This window comes from Neofelis nebulosa, chromosome 17 (genome assembly GCF_028018385.1).
Source record: "Neofelis nebulosa isolate mNeoNeb1 chromosome 17, mNeoNeb1.pri, whole genome shotgun sequence".
Taxonomy (NCBI): Eukaryota; Metazoa; Chordata; class Mammalia; order Carnivora; family Felidae; genus Neofelis; species Neofelis nebulosa.
The window spans coordinates 21,383,019-21,408,238 of NC_080798.1; the positions used below are offsets into that span (position 1 = coordinate 21,383,019).

At 43.1% G+C, this 25,220-nt stretch overlaps 1 long non-coding RNA gene and 1 other non-coding gene across 2 annotated transcripts; both read left to right on the forward strand.

Moving 5' to 3' along the window:
• The first annotated feature begins 7,626 nt into the window (after positions 1 to 7,626).
• Positions 7,627 to 11,594, forward strand: LOC131499554 (uncharacterized). Its single transcript, XR_009255950.1, has 2 exons — positions 7,627 to 7,739; positions 8,626 to 11,594. It is a non-coding gene; the product is annotated as an uncharacterized LOC131499554 (long non-coding RNA).
• Positions 11,595 to 20,743: 9,149 nt separating this feature from the next.
• LOC131500554 (U6 spliceosomal RNA) lies at positions 20,744 to 20,852 on the forward strand. Its single transcript, XR_009256358.1, has one exon. It is a non-coding gene; the product is annotated as a U6 spliceosomal RNA (small nuclear RNA).
• Positions 20,853 to 25,220: the final 4,368 nt, after the last annotated feature.

Sequence of the window (25,220 nt, forward strand, 5' to 3'; positions counted from 1 at the left end):
TCAAGGCTCTGAGCTGCCAGCACAGAGCCCGATGCGGGACTCGAACTCACTGACTGCGAGATCATGACCTGGGCCGAAGTCGGACGCTTAACAGACTGAGCCACCCAGGCGCCCCAACCTCTGATTATTTTTATTTCTCTTTCAGATTGATCTGAGTAGAAAACACTCTGTGTGAAGAACAAAGTGTCCCCAGTTTACTTTTTTTCTTCTTCCTCAACTTTTCAGTCTGATCTCTTCACTGCCAGATTCTGAGTCTATGGAAAAATTGATCCAATCTCTTCTGTGCGCCGTTAATAAAATTATGATTTAAGTTTTGTCCCCAAGGGCGCCGTGATGGAGAAACCACAGATATGCATTCTTTTGTTGGAAAGACACGGGAGTACTTATATCCAAATTGTTAGTTCGCCATCATTACCTGATGAGGGAACAAGACATAAAGGTGAGGTTCTGTTTTCAGAGTGAACTTGTTTACCTGGATTCTTCCCCAGCAAGCAATGAGTAAGGCCTGGAACGCATGCCTTTCACGTTTAAAATATTAATAAATCACGGGTGCCAAGTTATTCTCTCTGCGTGTCTAACATTTCCCTTATCCTGCCATCTAAGGGAAGCTTTCATGCCATGCTTCAGTGCCAAAAGCATCTTCCGGGATAAGTGGTAACCTCAGCAGAAAGATGCCTCTCAGGTTGTGTTTCACGTCTTGACAAATCAATAGTTCCAAACCTGCCAGCCCCCACCCGCGCTTAGCTCGACTTTAGCTGCGGCCCCACGGAGGCCATGTTGCTTCCTGTGCACCTCCGTGGGTTTCTTTCCCATAGGGGGCTGTGGATTAATCGGCTCCAGGGACTTACTTCCAGGGGTGGTTTCATCAGGCTCCTTTTCCTATGTGGAGACGAGAGTGAAGTGTGGGTGGCATTGGGAGGAAGCTGAGTGGACAGGCCGTGCTTCATCCCTCTGTGAGGAAGTGAGGACAGGACATGAACATGGTCTCAGAACATGGCGGATGGAAGGGCGCTGGGCAGCCGTACTGGGGAGACAGCAGCGTGTCCGGCCTTCTCGGTAGGCCAGGAGGAAGTGGGAGCCTTAGCCTGGCACCTTCTCTGACCACGCCTCCTGCTTGGATGGGCTGTCAGGTCATTCCAAGGCTGGGGTTTTATTTGGGAGGTCCTGATGAAGCGTAAAGTGGATCCTGATTGGGTGGAGTGCTTCTGTTTTCCAGGCCAAGGGAATACACAGCTGCTGTCCCAGCAAAGGGCAGCGGGGTGCGTCCTTGGGTACGGAGTATGGCAAACATGTGTTGCTTTTCCCCATCCAGTCCTCGCTGTACTGTTGTTTTTCAGAGGGTAACAACTCTCCAGTTGTCTTCCAGAAAAGACCCGTGCCCTGTCCTCACTGGGTATGGTCTTAGTAGGTCTGTTATCAAAGGGTCCTGTATCCCATCCAGGCCCAGGGTGAGCACGTGGCCTCAGCTTAGCCAATTACATTTTTCCCTGGGATTTTGAAACTTGAGCAGGGCTACTCAAGAGCAGAAGGGAAAAAATTGGCAAAAAATTATTTCCAAAGGCCATGCCCTCACAGAAACTTGGGGTAGTCCCTGCTACTAAGCCCCCAGATCCGCCCTGCTCCTGCCCTTTGCTGAGCCTGGTTCCGCAGCCTTCCTTTATGATTCTGGAATGTGGCGCTGACCCAAAGCATTCTGCAATATTCTTCTAAGAGTTGATTCCAGTCTCTGACAACTGACAATTACATGGCTGAAGCAAATATTTTGAGGGTCTGTGGCAGGCCCTTGTGGAATATAATTTTTGTTTGGTGGAATAGAAGAGGGAGGGGCTGGTATTACTAATTAATCTCTGACACAGCAGAGGCCTTTTGTGATATAGGAGGACTGGCTGGTGGGGTAGGAAACAGCATTTTAGATTGTGACAGAGACCATTTGCATACGATGATGATAATGATTATAGTAATAGTGAGTGATACCTGATCTCTTATTGCGTGGTCAACTTTGTGCTAAGGACATGACATAAAAATATTTTCACTCTCGCAAAAACCTCATGTGGTTGGCATGCGAAGTATCATCGCATTTTACAGGTGAGAAAATCGAGACCCAAATGTGAAATAATTTGATCACGGTCCCCCTGGAAGTGGTGGAGCTGGGACTTGAACCCAGGTCAGCTCTCTCCAAGGCTCTTGGTGCACTATTTTTTTTTTTCTGCACTCATTTTTCAAGTTTATCTGTAAGTCTGTCCAGTGGTTCTCAACCAGGGGCAATTCTGCTCCCCAGGGGACATTTGTCCATGTCCGGAGACATTTGGTTGTCCCTCCGGGAGAGGGGGCTGCGACCGACATCTAGGGGGCCAGGGATGCTGCAAAGCGTCCTAAAAATACACAGGACAGCCCCCAACAACCAAAAACCTTCCAGCCTCCCAATATTGATAGAGCTGAGGCTGAGAAGGCTTTTTCCTCCACACAATTTGACCCAAGGAAAGCTTGTGGTGCCAGAAATCGGGGCAGGTGAAACCCGTAGTCACGTGTCCACATCTCCCTGTTCTTCTTTCCTCTTTCTTTCCTTCCCTTTTCTTTCTTCTTTCTTCCCCCACCCCCCCACCCTGCTGTTTTGAGAAAAACACACAACGGTTTCCTCCTCCCTTCTTTCCGCCCCTTTCCTTTAGCCGTTAGCCACTTTTGAAATGTTTTCACTGGCTTGGAGTCATTCAGCCACTGCTTATTAATAATTTCCCCCTTGGCATCTGCTGCCGACTCCGTGTTAATGGCTTGGATCGGAGCAAGGCCCTCTGTGAGGAGGACTGACTGCTCATCCAAGGGGTTAACCTTCATTTTTGCTGCCCAGAAAGAGGCCTAACTAGGTGGAGGGGAGCTAAGTGCTTGAGGAACACACCACAGGGCTAAAGGCTCCGAAGGAGCCGTTGTGATCCATCAGATAAATAAATATGCTTTTCCGAAATTGTCTAAAGCTTTATTTATAGAAGGGGTCCAAATGGCTTGGAAGGAATCTACTTAAGAAGCTCTTAGCTCTTCTGGCACTCCTCAGAGTGGAATGAAACACTTTATGGTTGTTTTCTTTGCCTTAATGATGCTGTGAGGAAAGCCAAGATGGCCCCACCCCCAGGGTGGGAGCATGGGGAGGAAGCCTTGTCTCCTCCTGGGAGATGAGGCGCAAGATGACCCCAGCTTGTCCCCAGCCTGTGACGTCTTCCCAGCCCTGGGCCACAGCCGTGTGGGCTGTAGGAGAGGTGGGCGCCTACCGCCCGCAAGGAGCTGCCCTCCAACTGCTGGGAGGGAGTGCACAGCCTACAGGCCAAGGGCTGGGCTGGCCGGCCACCAGCAGACTGGTTGGCCAACTGATGCATAAAACTTCTATTGGATTGGTTGCCAATCCTAGGACATTTAAAAAAAAACCCTAGTGACTTGTTTCAATTTCTTTTTTCTTTTTGTGAAAGGGAACATTGGGCCGCATTGGTCCAACCTCGCCACATGGCAACAGCTGCCCCCCCTTGAGCCCCTGCATTGTCTCTATCCTCACTCAGGCTCCTGCTCTGAGCTCCCTTCCTGGCCCGTGCAAGCAGTCAAGTCCATGGTCTCTGTCCTAGAGAAGCAGGGTTTGCTTCAGCCATCGTTCGGGAATAGTTAAGGAATGACAACAACCACAACAGTGACAGATTAAAAAAAGGGAGGGGTCCCATGATTCTGGGGTTAGGGAGGAGGTGAGGCTGGAAGTGACGGAGAGCTTGTTGGCCCATGCCGTCAGGAAGGAAGGGGAGCTGGTGTTTGAATGCTTTGTCAGTGAGGATGGGAGGCCAGGAAGGAAGGTTCTGGCTGAGGATAGTGGGGCGAGGAAAGGGCATGAGGACAATGGAGAGAAGGCTGTGCTGGGCTTGTGCGGGGAAGCTGGGGGGCACTGATTAGAGGGTTCACCTGGGGAAGGAAAGGGGGATGTGACCTCAAAGCCGTGTACCGACCCTGGGGTCCATGCCATGTGTTCAATGGTTACATGCCCATCTGCCTGCATGGTTCCCCGGGGGACAGAGGAGCCAGGGGAGCCAGAGGATTGACTGCAGGAAGCAGCAGGTTTCCTGTCAGACTCTTCCAGAGAGTCGTCCACTCTCACCCTTTCCTTGTCTCTCCCACCTCAATCCCAGATCAGGTCTCCTCCCCGGGGGGCCCAGCACTCTGAACACTAATGGACCCACTTGCCAGAGAGGGGTGGGGCGGGGGAGGAATGACTCGGACTCAGTGACCAGGCACTCAATGTCCTTATTGGTCCCAATGCCCAGAGGCCCTGGAGGTGGCCCAGAGTGGGTTATTTGGGGCCAACACACTACTAGTTCAAGGGTGGCATATTTAGTTCCTCCTTCCAATTCTTAGAAATACCCTGCCTCTGAAACAACTCCTTTCTCTCTTTCTCTCCTTCCTTCCTTCCTTCCTTCCTTCCTTCCTTCCTTCCTTCCTCCCGTTCTTTCATTCTTTCTTTCACCAAACCACATGTGTGAGGCTTTATGTAATCATTTTCTTGGCAAACTTTTTATTTGTAAAATTCCCGTAGTGTGGGAATCCAGAGGAGGTCGCTGGGAGCCCGTATGGCCGGAGAGAGGGGAGAACTTTGCTGCTCTGATGGTTTGGGCCATAGAATAGAGCCCGGCGTGGGGAAAAGACCTGGTGCAAACTGGCATCAGGTGGGTCATGGTCAAAGAGAGGTTTGCCCACCTGCAAAACTGTCCTTGATGGCAGGAAAACCCAGAGCCCCAGAGCCTGCTGGGCCGTGGAGATGTGGTCAATCCACCCAACACGTGAGCGGGTGGGGTGCAGAGTCTCCGGGTTCCAGGCTACGAGGAACACACGCATGATTTCGGAGATTATTTTTGACTAGGGGAAAATAAATTGCATGTTCGAGGATTTGAATAGATTAAAAACATTAAAAAAAATGTTCCGCTTCTGCTTCTATTGTATTTTTACTTTATTGCTGGTGATTTCTCCTTTGACTCGCTAACGGGAATGTATTTTTTCTTGGTGCCGCCATTACCTCTTCCTGCTACTTTCCAGGTCACTAATTTTTCTGCTTAGAGTTCATTCTGTTTAGACTGATATGCTGTCTCTTTTAATGAGGTTATTTCTGGGTTATTAGCCTTCCTGTTATATGATACCTTATGTGGAGGCCCTAATTGATGTAAATCAAACACAGCTCGCAGAAAAAAAAAATCAAAGTCATTCTTCAGATATTTGGTGGATCTCGGGGCATCTCAGGATTTCAGTATTTAAAACTACGTCTTCGACAAGAGGTTACATGTAGCTAATAACACAAATAAATCCTTTCTTATTCGTAAATTAGCAGGTTCAAAGAAGTGGAAATTGAAAGAGAGCATTGGCATTTGGGTTTGCTGAATAAGCTTTAGACAGAAATTAGGCTGAAAAGAACCGAGTGGGAGGGGTGTAGCTGTACAGTTCAATAACCTTGCCAACATATTTTTATTAAGGCATTCTTACATAAGCCATTAAGTTTTAGGTTAATTTTTACAGATATTTTCTGGCCGCACTTCACGAAGAGTAGTAGAATGAAGCAAAAGAATTTCCTCCAGAGCTCTCCTAGGCGTCCTGGCTCAGCTCCCCTCGGGAGGGATTGGGGGCTATTTGGTCGTCAGAGGGCCCCATTGTTATCTTGGCATTAGCAATAGGAGGTTGGGGGTTTTTTTTTCTTTTTTTTTTTTCCTTGTTTTGCTCCTGGACATTAGCTCTGTCATGGGAGATTCTGACGTGCAGGCATATTATTTTTATCTCGAAAGAAAAGAAAAATATGGTTTGCTTTCCTTTTTCCTTAAGGTCTTGTTCATTCATTATGTTCCCTGCCTGTCTCAGAGAGAGAAATTGATCTCCGCCTGGAAAGGCGTGGCCAGCTCGCGGCTCTCCAGAGGGAGAGCGTCTCCACAGAGCTGGGGGCTCTTGGTGGGTGCAGGTTTGCACCCGAAGCGGGGGAGGTGGGGACAGGGCACCCTCCGGAGACCACACCGAAGGTGCGGGAATGCGGGGATCGCAACACCTGCGTTCAATGCCAGTTCTGTCCCTTAACAACCATGCGATGCTAGGGAAGGGCTTACCTGCTGATTAAAGCATGAGAAACTCTAAGGTAAACCCACCTGACCCAGCTCTCCAGATACCCAACGTCCCCCGGAGTGGTCAACCCTCCTGAGACACACACGCGGCCCCTGGTTTGGCAACATGAAAATATCACCTGCACAGGTTGGTTCATGCGTGTGGAGAAAAGCAATGTGGAAGCTTCCAGACATCGTACAAAATGTTTTCCGCGGGGTCTTGCCAGCGACAGTTATGGAAGTCTGCGGAGGGCCCGGGAGGACACCACCATTGGGGTTGGGTCCCAGCCTCCCGGTCACTGGAGGCTCGGTCACAGGGCGCCTTGGGTTCACACCGAGGTCAAGGCCTCCGAGGCTTATTTCCCACGGGCCTGAGCCACATCTCCCCCCTGCGTGCAAAGGTGAAGAGAGTGTGGGGAGGCTGAAGCATGGCGGAGATGGGGTATTCTGCTTCATCCTCGGGGTGGTGGGCTTTTCCCCAGGGAGGAGGCCCGCTGCCTGTGGGCCTCTCGGGAGACACCAGTTAGCCAAGCGTCAGCGCCAGGGTGTGGGCTGTTCCCGCATCCTGCCGGGAGGCGCCCCAAGTCAGGTGAGCCCACGGGTCCCGCGCCCCCGGAGGCCAGAGGGTGATCCACATCTAGGCCGGCTCCTCAGAGGGCAGGAGAGCGGGCTCCTCTAATTCCATCTGATCCATTTATGAATACTTGCAGTAGCCTCCTGTCACGGAGCCTGAGTTTCTGGAAGAAACACGCCGACCTTGTATCCCTGAATCGTGGAGAAGGAGAGAAGTATGCAAAGTTCCTCTAGCGCCGGGCGGCCCAGACTTCCTCCAGGATTATTCACGTTACATTCTTTTTAAAAATAAACTTCCTTTTGGGGCACCTGGGTGGCTCAGTCGGTTAAGCGTCCGACTTCGGCTCAGGTCACGATCTCACAGTCCCTGAGTTCCAGCCCCGCGTCAGGCTCTGTGCTGACAGCTCAGAGCCTGGAGCCTTCTTCCGATTCTGTGTCTCCCCCTCTCTCTGAACCTCCCCCCGTTCATGCTCTGTCTCTCTCTGTCTCAAAAATAAATAAACATTAAAAAAAAAATTTAATAAAAAAAATAAATAAATAAAAATAAACTTCCTTTTAAATGCTCCAATCCAGTTATTTACTTTTAAAGGAAAGTATTTGCCAATTTAATACCTGGATCCATATCAATAGCCGTAAAGAGGGGATAGTTCTGAAGTGGCTACAATGCCCAGCCCGTCGGCCCACTCTGCTGCCCCCAGAGTCTCACGCGCACGCGCACGCACACACACATATACACACACACACGCGCGCGCGCGCGCAGCATGGTGCGTGCGACACACACCCATCCCACACATCCCACAAGACGCACACGCGTGAAACGGTACACGACACCGAGAACACGTGGTACGCTCACCCCACACAACGCGCAGGCGCACAACCACGTGACCGCTGCCAGACTAACACCGTGGCCGCCCCCGCCGTAGTCGCGCAGCGCACACAGAGCGCAGGCGCGCGCCGGCCACACCCAAAGTACACGCCCTGAATCCTGCTGCACACAGAGCACGCCCCCACCGCAACGCCTGCGAAACTAGCACACGATGCAGCCACGTCTGCCACAACACACAGCAGGTACGATGTGCGGGCACACGCGCGCAGAGTCCACACTCTTAAGAAAAAGAAAGGTGGAAGGAAAGCCCGGGAAGTGGTGTTTTGGGTAATTATCCGTTTCCTTGCAGTGCTTTTCTGCATTGTCTAAATTTCCTACAAGGAGCAGGTATTGATTTATAACATGAGGAGAGGATCACCATTTTGTCAGCCAGTGGTTCCTTCCTGTGGCAGCCCCTTGGCCCCCGTGGATCGGTGCCCCGATGCCCGTTATGTCGGGTTCCTGGCAGAGGAAGTTGCTGGTGGCCTGGGGAATCCAGGGATTTTATGCGAGGGCGTCGCTCAGCCCTTGGCCCCTCCATCTGCCCTGCCTCGAATCTAATTTGGCTGCAAGGATGCCAGGGTAGGGGGCCCGGGCTCTGGCTCCCTGCAGGGTCTCTGGCTCAGTCCTACCACCCTACCCCACTCTCCCATCATTTTGTTCCGTGGAATGGAGTTTGTTTATTTGCACTTACTTTGTGTATTTACTTGTTTTGAGTTTATTATATTTTGTTTATATGTTTATTTATTTTGAGAGAGACAGAGAGAGAGACTGCACTTGTGTGTAAGTTGGGGGAAGGGCACAGAGAGAGAGAGAGAGGCAGAGAATCCAAAGCAGGCTCTGTGCTGTCAGTGTAGAGCCCGACTCAGGGCTCGATCCCACGAGCCGTGAGATCATGACCTGAGCCGAAATCAAGAGTCGGACGCTTAACTGATGGAGTCAACCAGGTGCCCCTACTGATATATTTTCATAGGTTACAATTGCAGAGGGCTGACCCGATGTCCAGAGGCTATTAGCCACAGTGATGCATAATATTCAAGCAGAATTGCGGTCAAGGATGCAAACTTTGTCTCCCGCCTTCTCCATCAGGTTGAAGAGCGCAATAGAGTGGGCGTTCACCTTCTGGCTTTACAGTTTGTTCTGCTGAGTCTGTACGTCACCTGATCTCTTTTAGGCTCCCGGAGCCACATGCTTCGCCTTCTGATGGCAGCCCAGAGTCCCTGAGAAGTGTCGCTTTGGCAACTGGAGACCTTCCGAGCTTCCTGCTCCTTTTGGGGGCAGTGATGACACGTCTGGATTCGAGAAGGAGCAAAGGCCCTGGGGCTCAATAAGCATGGTTGTGTTGCCATCCTGAGGCGAGACACCTGGACAAGATGTGTGAATACTAGGGTTTCTGATACTGATACAAACTTGTTCCAATCCAATCCAACAGCAATACCAAGGTTACCATTTTCCCTCTGAGCAAGGCTCGAACAACGTGTCAGTCTCCAACGGGACAGTAAATACTATACGATGAATAAAATCAGGTTTCCTATTTTGTCTGTGTTACCTGAGAAGCCGAGGAGATCACAGACATTGGGTGCACGATGCCAGTGCTGGTGATTTCGTAAACAAGCTAAGAAAGTGTAATGAGCAAGGAGACGCACACACACGGGTGTATCCACCAGATGGACTTTGGCGGTGTGAGGGAACAGGGACATGGAAACTGGAGCCTGAGGTGTAACAGCGGATGAGCAAAGCTAGGGCTGAGAAAACGAGTTCACGCCAAAGGAACAGCACTCATGGACACCCTGAGGCAGGAGAGGACAGACGACGCACAGGATCTCAAAGGAGCAGAGTGGCGACAAAAGGGAAAGCCGGTGAGCCCACACTGGCTGAGACTGAAAGGCTGGGGCGGGATGCAGACCAGGAAGCCACATCAGGTTTTGGTGTTTATGTGCCGGGCAATGTGACACGTGAAGGACACGTTTTCAACAAGTATGCAGCAGTATGTAAGGCATTCAAAAATATGAAAAAGAACACGACCCACACCACCTGGGGTCAACATCTCTCTGCCTCCAGGTGGAGTCTTGTTGGCTTGATCTGTGCTCTAGTGGGTTGACCCCTCTGCAACCCCCACTGGCTTCCTCTTGCATTCGTCCAGGGGGAGCCCAGCAGGAGACTGGAGGACATAGCAAGTGAGGGATTGATTAGGTCAGCCTCCATCTATGCAGCCGTTTTGTTCCTGGTAACTGCCTCTTTAGCTCATCCGGTGGGAAACACCCCAAGGGCCCTTGTGGTGTCCCAGCACCCTGTAAACAGCCCCTCAAAACTTACTCAGTAGAGTGTGCCTGCTGTTCCCTGCAAGGACCCACCTCCTGGGCTCAGGAATAAAGGACAGGGACATTTGTGTGTCTCTCCTCGGTTAAAACCCCTTCTTCTCCCTCAAAAGTAACCACTATACTTCATGCTGTGTTCTCATCCCCTTGCTTGGTTTTCTGCTCTTAGCCCCTCACTTACAGCCGCAGCTCCCAGCGCTCTGCCCCGCACTTTCTATTCCAGTGCAGTCTTGGGATCAACTTCCAGTTTTCAGCAATAGCATTTTTTCGTTGTTTTTGTTTTGTCTGAGGACTTGCTCTGGCCATCAAAGTCTACTTTGTCCCCATCACCGCATGCCAGAAGTACCCGGGGATTAATACCTCCTCCCAGCAGCCCTCAAACAAATATGGACGGGAGTTGGTGCATACATACTCCAGCTCCCTCACTTTTCCGATGAGATATCCTGGGACACAGGGTTTCTCTGGAGGATTAAGCTCTGCTTACCCAGCAAGGAAGGTGCTTTGACACTGCACCTCTCACTGGCTCCCTTCCCCTCCCTCTCACTACCTCTCTTCCTGACTCGTGTTTTCTAAGATCGGCTCTTAATTTTTTTTTTAAAGTTTATTTATTTTTGACAGAGAGAGAGACAGAGCATGAGTGGAGGAGGGGCAGAGAGAGGGAGACACAGGATCAGAAGCAGGCTCCAGGCTCTGAGCCATCAGCACAGAGCCCGACGCGGGGCTCGAACTCACGGACCTCGAGATCATGACCTGAGCCGAAATTGGACGCTCAACCGACTGGGCCACCCAGATGCCCCAAGGCTCTTAATTTTTTTTAAAAAATTTAATGCTTATTTATTTTTGAGAGACGGGGCACAAGTCAGGGAGGGGCAGAGAGGACACACAGAATCCGAAGCAGGCTCCAGGCTCCGAGCTGTCAGCACAGAGCCTGATGCCAGGCTTGAACTCACAAGCCATGAGATCATGATCGGATCCGAAGTCAGACACTAAACTGACTGAGTCACCCAGGCACCTTGATCAGCTCTTAATTTTACCTCACATTCCCTTTTGTGCAATAAGAGGTATGTATCTTTAAGCAAACAAAGTATTTTGCATACTTCTAGGCTTTCTAAAATTGATATTACATTGCCTGAAATTTTCTGTAACTGGTATCTGTTCTATATCGTGTTTGTTAGGTTCGCCCATAATAGTATCAATTTCTGTGATTTGTTCATTTTCACTGCTGCATAATATTTCATCGCACACACAGTCATTCCCCTTTGATGGGCCCATAAATGTTTCTTTTGCTATTTGAAGCAGTACCGCTAAGAACATTCTTATCTTCATATCTTTTTTGCCTATGTAACAGGTTTTCTTGGCTAAAAACCTAAGAATAGAATTGGTGGCTTCTAGGGGATGCAAGTTTTCAGATATAGTTGTTCTCTAGAGCGGTTGTACCAAATGATACGCTCCCTAGCAGCGTTTATGATTTTTGTTGCTCTCTCTCTTGCCAGCACTCGATATTGTCAGACTTTCCAACACCTTCTTGTGTTGGGAGGTATCATTAGAGTTTCAAATTGCATTTCCTTGCTTAATGGGAGGTTGAACATCTTTTCATACGTATGGAGGGGGTAATTTTTGTGAATGGCTGGTTAATAATTTTTCTTTGGGGTTGATTTTCCTGTATTTTAATTGTTTTCAAACCTTTCAACATTCTGTGTATAATTATTTCTTGATTAGATAAATATTAGACACTAGACATATCTTCCAGTCTGTGGCTTATCTCCTCATCCTCTTATGGCGGCTTTGAATGAACAGAAGCACTACAGAATTTAAATGTGGAAACCGTGGCATGATGTGGTTGTGCTTTTATAAAGGACTCTCTGGTGCTGATGAATGGATTGGAAAGTCGTTAAGGGAAAACCAGTAGAGGAAAACCCACTGGGGACCACTGGCTGTAACAAATCAGAAGGAATAGTTGGTAGTCGAACTAAGGAAAAGACAATGAAAATGGAGAGTTACTAGTACATCCAAGAGAGTTCTTGGAGAAGATTTTATGAGATTTTATAAAGATTAGAAAGAAGTAGATGTTAAAAGTCACTGCCTGGAATTCAGGTTCCAGCCAAGATGGGGTAGCAGGGTGCAGACTGATCTTCCTACTTGAAAAAGAGAGACAAAATACATATTTGAAAAGTTGCATTGACTATGAGGCAATAGGAGACCCAGATTCCTAAGAGATGGGAAATAAATTAGGAGATCTCTAAATGAGATGCCCCCGCCCGCTGCCTGGGAAGAGGTTCCAGACCATAGTGAAGGGAAAGGGAGCTGCAAGGCAAAAATGGGAAAATTTACAAGTGTAATCAGAGATCTCACACCACTCTCTCATTATTGATAAGAGAAGTTGAGAGAAAAATCATTAAGGATGTAAAAGATTTAAGCAGTACTACCGACCAACTTTCCGTGATCAGTATCTATAGAACCTCCCGTCAAACAATAGTGGAACACACTATTTAAATTGTAACTATGGCTTTACCAAGACAGAATATGCGCTAGACCATAACGATAAACCCAGTGAATGTGAAAGGATTCATATACTGTCAAATATATGTTCTCCAGCCACGGTAGTGGTTAGAAATAATAACGGACAAATATGTGAAAGATGTCCCAATATTTGGAAAATAAACAACACGCTTCTACATAACCTGTTTGTCAAAAAATACATAAAAGTAGAAATGTGGAAGGATTTTGAGCTGAATGGAATGAAAATACAGTACACAAATGCTTGTGAGAAGCTGATTAAAACAGCATTTGGAGGGAAATTTATAGCACTAAACATCTATATATAGAAAAGAAGAAAGATCTCAAACAAATTACCTCAGCTTTCAGCTTAAGAAACTAGAAAAAGAAAAGCAAATGAAACTCAAAGTAAGCAGAAGAAATGAAATAATATAAATCAGAGTGGAAATCAATGAACTAGAAAACAGAAAGACAACCCAAAAAAATAAATGGAACAATAACTATTTTCTCTGAGAAGTTGAATAAAGTCAGTAAATCTCCAGCTATTCTGATCTGGAAAACAAAGAGCAAAGGCAATAATTACCAACATCAAAAGTGAGAGTACTCTTTCTATGGATATTAAGAAGTTAATAAAGGGATATTATAGGTACCTATATATAAATTATATATATATATATATAACTATATATAAATTATACATATATAATATGTATAACTATATATAAATTACATATATAAGTTACATATATAATATATATAACTATATAAATTATATATGTATAATTTATATATAAATAGCTATAAATAAGTTAGTTGACTTAAATGAAATAGAGAGATTTCTCAAAAGACAAAACCACCAAAAATTACTCAAGAAGAATTAGATAGCATGAGTAGCCCTATATCTATTAAAGAAAATGGAATTTTAGTTAACAGCCTTCCTTCAGTCCATTCAGTTTCACTTGTGAGATCTACCAAGCATTGAAAAACGAAATGGTGCCAGTTCTACACAAGCATCTGCAGAAAATGGAAGAGGAAATTATGCTTCCCAGCACATTCCATAAGACCAGAATGATCCTGATACTACAAATCAGACAAAAAGTGTATAAGATAATTAAAGTCCAGTATCCCTCATGAACATAGATGTAAAAGTTCTTAACTTTGTTTTAGTAAATCAAATTAAAGAAGTATAAAGGGTAATGCATCATGAGGAGAGATCTGGGAAACATTGAGGGAAGCGAGGTGGAGGGAGGGATTTTTGTAGTGAGAGACTGAATTGTGTTTAAATACTTCATGGGCAGGAACCAGCACTCACAGAGGCAATAATAGATGGCCCCAACATTTTTAGATTGGAGTTTGTCAACTCTGGTTGTGTATTCAAATTGCCTGGGGAACTTTGAAAAAATCCTGATGCCCCAGCCACTATCCCTATGTACTCCCCTACCCTGCACCTCCCAAGCTGTCACTCCCTTCTGGAATGAGCCTGGGATTTTCTCCTTCTCCTTCTCCTCATTCTTCTCCTTCTCCTTCTCCTTCTCCTTCCCTTTCTCCTTCCCCTTCCCATTTCCCTCCCCTTCGCCTTCCCCTTCCCCTCCCCCTCCTCCTTCTCCTTCATCATCATCGTCATCTTCTTCTAAATAAGAGCTCATTAGGGATTCAAATGTGTAGCCATGATTAAGAACCTTGTGGGGGGGGGGTGGCAAAAAGAGTGAAGGGAAGTAGGATACAGACTTCCAGTTATGGAATGAATAAATCACAGGAATAAAAGGAACACCATAAGGGAATATAGTCAATGACATTGTAATGGTATTGTGTGGTGACAGATGGTCGCTACACTTGTGAACAGAGCATAATGTACAAACTTGTCAAATCAGGTGTTGTACACCTGAAACTAATGCAACATTGAACATTGTGTGTCAGTTATACTAAAAAAAGAAAAAAAGAGAAAAGAATCGTTGTTCTGAAAGATACGGTCTGGGATCCCAATCATAGGTGAAGCAATTTGCCTTAGGTGTGAGGAAAGCTGCTCATTATAGCAGGAAGGAAGGAAGGAGGGAACAGGTGCAGGTAAGTTTGAGAGCTTGATGGGGAATATTAAGGTAGGTCCGCTTAGTTGTCTTACATTTTTAGGAATCTCTACAAAAGTGATCATATAATTCTTTTAAAAATATTATTATTGCAGTATAGTTAACATACAATATTATATTCGTTGCAGAAGTACACATAGTATTTCGACAATTCTATCTCATTACTCAGTGCTCACTGTGGCAAGTGTAGTCACCATCTGTCACCAACAACATTATTACCATGTTATTGACTATATTCCCTATGCTATTCCCTCTTAATTCTCTTCATCTGTTTCACTCACCCTCTTCTCCCACCCCTCTGGCAACCACCAGTTTGTTCTCTGTATTCATGAGTCTGTTTTTTTGGTTGTTTGTTCATTTGATTTGTTTTTTAGATTTCACATATATGTGAAATCATGTGATAACTGTCTTTTTCAATATGACTTTTTTTCACTTGGCACAATACCCTCTAGGTCCATTAATGTTCTCCCAAATGGCAAGATCTCATCCTTTTTCATGGTTTAGTCAATATTACGTTGTATATATGTATGTATGTACTACATGTTCCTTTTCATTCATCTGTTGATGGGCCTGTGAGTTGCTTGCATATCTTGGTTATTGTAAATAATGCTGCAGTGAACATAAGGGTGCATATATCTTTAAGAATTAGTGTTTTAATTTTCTTTGCATAAATACCCAGTAGTAGAATTACTGGATCATATGGTATTTCTACTTTCAATTTTTTTGGAGGAACCTACATACTGTTTTCCATAGTGGTGGCACCAATTTACATGAGGGTTTCCCTCATGTACAGTGAGGGTGCATGAGGGTTTCCCTTTCTCGGTATCACTTTTCTCCATATCACTTGCTATTTCTTATCCATTTGATGATAGCCATTCTGAGAGGTATGAGATGATCTTTCCTTGTGGCTTTGATTTGCATTTCCCTGATGATTAGTGATGTTGAGCATCTTTTCATGTGCCTGTTGGCCATCTGGATTTCTTCTTTGGAAAAATGTCTATTCAGTTCCTCTGCCCATTTTTTATTTGAAATGTTTTTTTTTTTGTTTGTTTGTTTTTTGTTTTGTTTTTGGTATTAAGCTGTATAAGTTCTAGATGTATATAGTTTGAATATTAACCCCTTTATCAGACATATCACTTGCAAATATTTTTTTCCCATTCTGTAGGTTACATTTTTGTTTTGTTGGTTTCCTTTTCTATTGCAAAAGCTTTTTATTTTGGTGTAGTCCCAATAGTTTATTTGGGACATATTGCTTGTCTTCTTTTAGGAATTTTATTGTTTCAGGTATTACATTTAGGTTTTTAATCAGTTTTGCTGATTTTTGTGTATTGTGTAAGAATTGGTCCAGTTTCATTTTTTGTGCATGTAGCTGTCTTGTTTTCCCAGCATCATTTATTGAAAACACTCTTTTTCCCTATTGTATATTCTTGCCTCGGCTATTGCAGATTAATTGACCATATCAGTGTGGTTTATTTCTGGGCTCTCCATTCTGTTCCATTGATCTATATGTCTATAAAAATAGACATAGACATAAAAATAGACATAAAAATGTAGGTACCATACTGTTTTGATTACTATAGCTTTGTAGTATATCTTGAAATCTGGTGTTGTGATACGTCCAGCTGTGTTCTTTCTCAAGACGGTTTTGGCTATTTGAGTTTTTTTGTAGTTTCATACAAATTTTAGGATTATTTTTTCTAGTTCTATGAAAAACGCTATTGGTATTTTGATGGGGATTGCATCACATCTGTAGATTGCCTCGGGTAGTGTGGTCATTTTAACAATAATAATTCTTCTAATCCGTGAGCATGGTATATCTTTCCATTTGTTTGTGTCACCTTCATTTTCTTTCATTAGTATCTTATAGTTTTCAGAGTATAAGTCTTTTACTTGCTTGGTCAAATTTATTCCTAGGTATTTTATTGTTTTTGGTGCAATTTTAAATGGGATTTTTTTCTTAATTTCTCCTTGCGAATTCAGAAGTATAGAAATGCCATGTCATCCACAAATAGTGCAAATTTTATTTTTTCCTTACCAGTTTGGATGCCTTTTTTTTTCTTGTCTGCTGCACCTAGGACTTCCAATACTATGTTGAGTAAAAGTGGTGAGAACGAATACCCTTGTCTTGTTCCTGTTCTTAGACGAACTCTAAGTTCTCAGTTTTTCACCACAGAGTGTGACGTAAGCTGTGGGTTTTTTATATATGGTCTTTATTATGTTGAGGTATGTTCCCTCTAAACCTACTTTGTTGAGAGTTTTTATCATGTATGGGTATTATACTTTGTCAAAGGCTTTTTCTGCGCCTATTGAGGTAATCAAAATGGTTTTAATCCTTCCTCTTGTTAATGTGATGTATCACTTTGATTGATTTGTGAATATTAACCATTTGTATTCCTGGAATAAATCCCACACGATTGTGGTGAATGATCCTTTTAAAGTATTGTTGAATTCAGTTTGCTAGTATTTTGTTGAGGATTTTTACATCTATGTTCATCAGGGATATTGGCTTGTAGTTTTTTCTTTTCTTTTTATGTAGTGTCTTCATTTGGTTTTGGTATCAGAGTAATGCTGGCCTCATAGAATGAATTTGGAAGCTTTCCGTCCTCTGGTTTTTTTGGAATAGATCCATAACGTATTTAGAAAATTTTGTTTTATTTCTAAACACTGTGGATTTAAAAATATATTTCATACTTGTTAATTTCTAATTTAATTCTATTATAGTCAGAGAAAATACTCTGTATGATTTCAATGTATAATATTTGCTGAGTCTTTTTAAATCTCTCAACAAATGGTCTATCTTGGTGAATGCTCCATGTGCACTTGAAATAAATATGGATTTTGCTGTTGGATGGAGTGTTTTATTAGGCTCAGTTAGGTTAAATTGGTTGATTATATCCAGATATTCATTTTCCTTACGGATTTTTGTTGTTGTTAACTTGTTCTATTAACCACCGGCAAGAGAATAAAAATCTTCAGTTACAATTCTAAATTTGTCTATTTCTCCCTCTAGTTTTGTGAATTTTTATTTCATGTATGTTGAAGATCTGTTGTTATGTGCACATGCATTCAGGGCAGGTCCTTTACGAGTTGAACCTTTATCAATATTAAATGTCCCTCTTTATCTTTAGAAGTATTTTTGACTTTGAAATCCTGTCTGATTATAATATAGCTGCATAGCCTTTCTTGTTCTTATTATTTGCGTATCTCTTTTCATCCTTTTAAACTTATCTGTGTCTTTATATTTAAAGAGTGTTTGTTATAGGCAGCGTATAGTTTGGTCTCAATATCTTACTTGAACATTAATGATACTTAGTAGTATTATTGATGTCAGGTTTAAGTCTAACAATGTATTTTCCTATTTGCTAGTTGTTCATTTCTTTCCACCTTTGGATTAATGGAGAATTTTTAGTGTTTCATTTTTTAATCAAAGTATAACTGACATAGGATGTTAGTTCCAGGTGTACAACATAATGATTCAACGTTTGTATATTTTGTAAAATGATCACCACAAGAAGTTTAGTTACCATCTCTCACTTTATTTTTTTATTTTTTATTAAAAAAATTTTTTTTAACGTTTATTTATTTTTGAGACAGAGAGAGACAGAGCATGAATGGGGGAAGGGCAGAGAGAGAGGGAGACACAGAATCTGAAGCAGGCTCCAGGCTCTGAGCCATCAGCCCAGAGCCCGACGTGGGGCTCGAACTCACGGACCGCGAGATCGTGACCTGAGCTGAAGTCGGACGTTTAACCAACTGAGCCACCCAGGCGCCCCACCATTTCTCACTTTATAAAGTTACAAATTTTTTTTCTTGTGATGAGAACTTTTAAGATTTCTTTTCTTAGCAACTTTCAAATTTGCAACACAATATTATTGACTGTTATCACCATGCCGCTCGTTACATCCCCATGATTTACTTATTTTATAACTGGAAGTTTGTACTTTTTTTTTAATTTTATTTTTTAAAATTTACATCCAAATTAGTTAGCATATAGTGCAATGATGATTTCAGGAGTAGATTCCTTAGTGCCCCTTACCCATTTAGCCCATCCCCCCCACACATTCCCTCCAGTAACCCTCTGTTTGTTCTCCATATTTAAGAGTCTCTTCTGTTTTGTTCCCCTCCCTGTTTTTGTATTATTTTTGTTTCCCTTCCCTTATGTTCATCTGTTTTGTCTCTTAAAGTCCTGATATGGGTGAAGTCATATGATATTTGTCTTTCTCTGACTGACTAATTTCGCTTAGCATAATACCCTCCAGTTCCCTCCATGTAGTTGCAAATGGCAAGGGATGAATGTATAAAGAAGTTGTGGTATATATATATATATATATATATATATATATGTGTGTGTGTGTATAGATATATACAATAGAAACATGTGCGTTTTCACCACCTTCACTTGTTTCACCCACCTCCCGCTCTCTCCCCTCTGGCAACCACAGTCTAATCTCTGTACCTGTAAATTTTGCTCTGTTTTTGTTTTTTCATTTGTTTTGTTTTTCAGATTCCAAGGGTAAGTGAAGTCATATGGTATTTATGTTTCTTTGCCAGACTTATTTCATTTAGCATAGCCTTCATTTATTTCACTTATCCTCAGGGTCTGTCCATGTTGTCTCAAGGCAAGATTTCATTCTTTTTTATGGCTGAGTAGTATTCCATGGGATCCATATATCTATCTCACGCTTTCTTTATCCTCTCATCCATTGATGGACACTTGGGTTCTTTCCACAGTTAGGCTGTTATGTTGTAACGAACATAAAAGTGCACATATCTTTTCAATTAGTGTATTTATTTTCTCCAGATATATACCCAGAAGTGGAATTACTGGATCATAAGATAGTTTTATTTTTAGTTTTTGAGAAACTTCCATACTGTTTTTCATAGTGGATGCATCATTTTCCACTCCCAGCAACAGTGAGTGAAGCTTCTCTTTTCTCCACATCCTTGCTATTTCTTATCTTTTTTAAATAATAGCCATTCTTACAGGTGTGAGGTGATACCTCATTGTGGTTTTGATTTGCATTTTCCTGATGATTAGTGATGTCGAACATCTTGTCATGTGCCTGTTGGCCATCCGTATGCTCTCCTTGGAAAAATGTCTATTCAGGTCCTCTACCTATTCCTTATTTGGAGGAGGATGATGATGATGATGATGCATGATGTATGATTTCTTTATGTATTTTAGATAGTAACCTCTTACCATATATATGATTTGCAGATACCTTCTCCCTTTCAGTAGGTTGCCCTTTTATTTTGTTGATGATTTACTGGCTACGTACAGTTTCTTACTTTGCCGTAGTCCTATTTGTTTATCTTTACTTATGTTGTCAATGCCTTTGGAGCCAGGTGCAAAAGAATATATCCAAAAGTGATGGCAAGGAACTTACTGCTTTTTTCTCTTCTAGGAGTTTTATTATTTCTTGTCTCACATTCAAGTATTTAATCCATCTTGAGTTCATTTTTGTGTGGTGTAAGATAGCGGTCCAGTTTCATATTTTTTGCACGTGGCTCTCAGTGAGGCACTTCTCAACCATGACAGCAACGCCATATTCCATGTAGTATAGAAAAATAAGAGGATGTATGATTTTTAACTCAATGAATGTATAAAAATTTACCTATTGTATAGGCAACTTCTTACATAAATTCCCCAAATCTCTCCCTCCTGGTATCACACACTTTTGTAATCTCCCACTCTTGAGTAAACAACTTAGAAAGTTGCTTTGAATGAATAAAATACAGCAAAATTAACGGGAAATTATTTCATGATTAGTTCACACAGGATTCTTAACACTCTTTTGCATTTTCTCTGCTTGCTTGTTATGATGAAGTAAGTGGCAATACAGAGAGGGCCATGAGGCAACAAACGGAGAGCTGGCTCTTACCAACAGCCAAAGAGAAAATAAGGCCCCAATTGCAAGGGCTTGCAAGGAACTGAATCTTGCCAACAACCACATCAGTGAGCTTGGACATGGATCGTTCTCTGGTTGATCCTTCGGAAAAAACTTCAGCCTCAAATGTCATCTAAGGGTAGTCTTAGAGACTTAGAGAACCCAGAAAAGCCATGACTAGATATCACAAACATTGTGATATTATAAATGTTGTTGCCTTAAGTCCTTAAGGGTTGGGATGATTTGGTACACAGCGATAGATTAACAATACATTTTTCCTACCTACTATTTTTGGACATTCCTCCCCACTCTTTTATTTGATGTTATAAATAATGCTGAAGTAAATAGCCTTGGGCACATCTTCCTCATCTTCAGAAGTGAATTTCCATAAGTGGAGTTGATGAGTCTAAAGGTGTGAGCAGTGCTCACTTTGGTAGTGCATCTAATAAAAACTTGGAATGATACAGGGAAGACTGACATGGCCACTGCATAAGGATGACGTGTATACTCATGAAGTGCTCCATGTTGTTTACAAAGCCTTAAAAGCAATTCAGTGGAGGAAGGATAGTCTTTTTCAACAAATGGTGCTGGAGGGAGGGGACCTCCATGAGAAAATGAACCTCAACCTGAACTTCACATCATGTACACAAATCAACTCAAAATGGATTATGGACTTCAATTCAAAATGTGAAACTATAAAGCCTTCAGGGGGAAAAAAAACCACTTTGGCATCTAAGGCAAGACAAAGAGTCCTTAGACCTGACACTAAAGGCACACTCTAGAAAATAAAAAGTTGATAAATTAAGTCTCGTCAAAGTTCAACACTCATCTTTTGTGAAAGTCTAGGTGAAGAAGAAGAAAACAAGCAACATGCTGGGAGTAAACATTTACAAATCACATGTCCCACAAAGGAATAGTATCTAAAATATATAAAGAACACTGAAAACTCAGTAGCAAAAAAAAAAAAAATCAAATTAGAAAATGGGCAAAAGGCACAAACAGACTTTGCAATGAAGATGATATACAGATGGCAAACACACACATGAAAGATGTTCAGCAATTATGAGCCATCAGGGAAATGCAAATTAAAACCATAATGAGGTATCACTACATATGGATCAGAATGGAGAAAATAAAAAACAGTGACATTACCAAATGCTGGCAAGCACGCGGAGGCACTCGATTACTAATACATTGTTGGTGGGAATATAAGATGATATACCCACTCTTGAAAACAGTTTGGCAGTTTCTTATAAAACTAAACATGAAATTACCATATGAATCAAAAACTGTACTCTTGGACATGTATCCCAGAGAAATAAAAGCTGTATTCACACAAGCACCTGTACATTAATGCTTTTAGTGGCTGTATTCACAGTAACCCCAAGCTAGGAACAGCTCTGATGTCCTTCAGCCAGAGAATGGTTAAGCCATGGTACGTGGAATATTACTAAGCAACACAGGTAAAAGAACTATTGATACGTAGAGTGACTTAGATGGGTCTCCAGGGAGTTATTCTGAGTGAAAAAAGAAATCCACTCTCCACGTGTTACATACCATGTGATTCTTTGATATAAAAATTTTGAGATGACGAAGTGTTATAAATGGAGAATAGTTTCCAGGGGTTAGGGATGGAGGAAGTGGGGAGTAGGAGGGAGAATAGGGTTGTAAAAGGGCAATTTGAGGGATTCTGGTGTTGATGGGATCGTTCTGTGTCTTGCCTGTGGGACAGATATATATACCTATAAATGCGATTAAGTTGTATAGAACTGAATACAATCTACACTCAAATGAACACAAGTAAAACTAGAGGCATCTGAATGACGTCAGTGGGTTTTATCTATGTCAATATCTTGGTTGTGATATTGTACTATAGTTCGCAAGATGTTACCGCTGGTGAAAACTATGAAAAAAGAACATGGATCTCTCTCTATTATTACTTTCAACTAAATATGAATCTACAAGTATCTCAATAAAACTTCCAAGTTTTCTTTTTGTTTTCTGCTTTTTTTTTTTTTAAGAGAGAGGGTGTGAACAGGGAGGGCCAGAGGGAGAGGGAGAGGGAGAGAGAGAGAGATAGTCTCTCTCTCTCCCTCTCTCTCTCTGTCTCTCTCTCTCTCTCCCCACCTTGCATGGAGCCTGACTTGGGGCTTCATCTCATGACTGAGGTGAAATCGAGAGTCATATGCTTAACTGACTGAGCTGCCCAAGCACCCCAAAACTTACAATTAAAAACAGTTTTTTAAATGCTTATTTATTTTTGAGAGAGGAGAGAGAGAGAGAGAGTGTGTGTGTGAGTAGGGGAGAGGCAGAGAGAGAGGGAGATACAGGACACAAAGCAGGTTCCAGGCTCTGAGCTGTCAGCACAGAGCTCAATGTGGGGCTCAAACTCATGAACCGTCAGATCATGACCCAAGTCGAAGTTGGACACTTAACTGACTGTGCCACCCAGGTGCCCCATTTTAAGATGAGATGAGCATTTTTATAATTTTAAACATACTGACAAATTTTACTCCAAGAAGAACGTAACAGTTTTTAATTCTGCTCACCATATAAATGAGTTAGTTCACCAGTGCTCTCACTATGATGGATCTGTCAGTTCTTAGCCCATGTTAATATGATAGGAAACTCTATGCAACCAACATTAAGCAGGAAAAGAAAGTGGTTTTGCACTGATAAAAAATCACTTCTTGGGGTACCTAGGTGGCTCAGTCACTTAAGGGTCTGACTCTTGATCTCAGTCATGTCTTGATCTCAGGGTTGTGAGTTCAAGCCCCGAGTTGGGCTCCATGCTGGGAGTGAATCCTACTTAAAAGAAATTCACGTCTCCAGAATTGTCGTATAATTACATATAACATACAATTCTTTTTTTTTTCTTTTATAAAATTTTATTTATTTATTTTGAGATAGAGAGAGAGTGTGCAAGTGAGCAGAGGAGGGGCAGAGAAGACAGAGAGAGAGAGAGAATCCCAAGCAAGCTCCATGCTGTCAGTACAGAGCCCAATTTGGGGCTCAAACTCACCAACCATGTGATCACAACCTGAGCTGAAATCAAGAGTTGGTCGCTCAACTGACTAAGCCACCCAGGTGCCCCTATATATAATTCTTGTGTAATCCTTATATAATGCTTACATAATTCTTATATAATTAGTGACTTTTTAATTCCTTCTACAACATAGCACAGACGTATATGAAGCAAAATGACATGACAATAACAATAATAATGCTGTTATTACTCACTAATTACAGTAGAGAAAAATTTGAAACACTACCAACAAGGTTGATTCCATATCTAAATCAAAGCCTACATATATCTGTATCTGTGTGTCACAAAACAAAAATAGTCACTTTCAATTGTTGGTGGGATATTAAGAGTTAAACACACACACAACAGATAACTTTAGAAAACCTGAAGAATAGAGGTACCAGGGTGGCTCAGTAGGTTGAGTGCCTGACTCTTGATCTCGGCTCAGGTCACGATCTCATTTCATGGGATCCAGCTCCGTGTTGGGCTCTGTGCTGACAGCACAGAGTCTGCTTGGGATTCTCTCTCTCCTTCGCACTCTCTGCCCCTCCCTGGCTTGCGTATGTACGCTCTTTCTCTTTCAGAATAAATAAATAAACATTAAAAACAAAACAATAAGGGCACCTGAGTGGCTCAATTGGTTAAGCATCCAACTTTAGCTCAGGTCATGATCTCACAGTTCGTGGTTTCCAGCCCTGCGTTGTGCTCTGTGCTGACAGCTCAGAGCCTGGAGCCTGCTTGGATTCTGTGTCTCCCTCTCTCTCTGCTCCTCCCCCTGCTTGCTCTCTCTCTCTCTCTCTCTCTCTCAAAGTAAATAAACATTAAAAAAATTAAAAAATCAGAAAAAACCCAAGAAAAGAAATAATTCAAGCCAAATTATAAAACCAGAATATAGTAAAAGTAAAAAAAAAAAAAAAAAAGAAAAAAGAAAAAAGACAACTTCAGGCTGAACAAAATCAGTCTAATTGCAACTTAAAAATAGTTTTCTGAATACTCATGGATTAAAGAGGGAACCCAAGTTGAAGGTATGCTTTGTTTGTAAACACTCAAGGTTGAAAAGGACTGAATTATTCAATTAAAGAGGCCATAAATTGAAAAAAGAAAGACAAAAAGCTGTGGTGGTTACAAAAATGGGCGCACATTCCTCCTTTCTTGTCAGCCAAGCTCTCAGGTGGGTCCTCCCATGCTGACTGCTCTTGACCAAGGGGGTTACTTTAGCCAATGGACTATGGAAAACATGCTTCTGGCCGAGACCCGAACAGCACATTCAGCCTCCCTGTCTTGCTTTGACCACCACGCAAAGAAGCCAGGGCTCGGTTGCTGCACAATGACAGCCATGTGGCCCAGTTGGCCTCGTCACCCTGGCCAACAGCCTGCCAGCTGCTAGCCATATGACCGAGGCCACCTTAGATCTTCTAGCCCCCGGCTCACTCACCAGCTGATCAGAAATACTTGAGCGAGCCTACTGGGGATGCGCTGAACCAGTTTGAACCACAAGAACCCCTCAGCCAACACGCGGAGGCATGAGCTAAATGCATGGTGGTCCTATCTAAGTCCTACGTCTTGGGGCGGTTCGCGACCCAGCAAAGGCTGTGGCATGAAAACATCAGGGTAAAAAACAGAGGCCGTTGTCGCAAAGTCCACAAGTATCATTACTCTTCTGTCGTCCCTGCTAATGAAATAAACGATGCAAATGGCCTTAAATAGTAAGTGGGAGGCTGAAGAATTCTAAGTGCCTGGAGTCAGGCTGGGAGCAGGGAATAGCCCCCAGCCGGGGCTCTCCTTAGAGCCCATGCCCCGAGGCGGAGCATTCACTCTGGTGGCTTCTATGTCTGCTTTTTACACCAGGTATGGGGCCAATTGACGTGAGAAC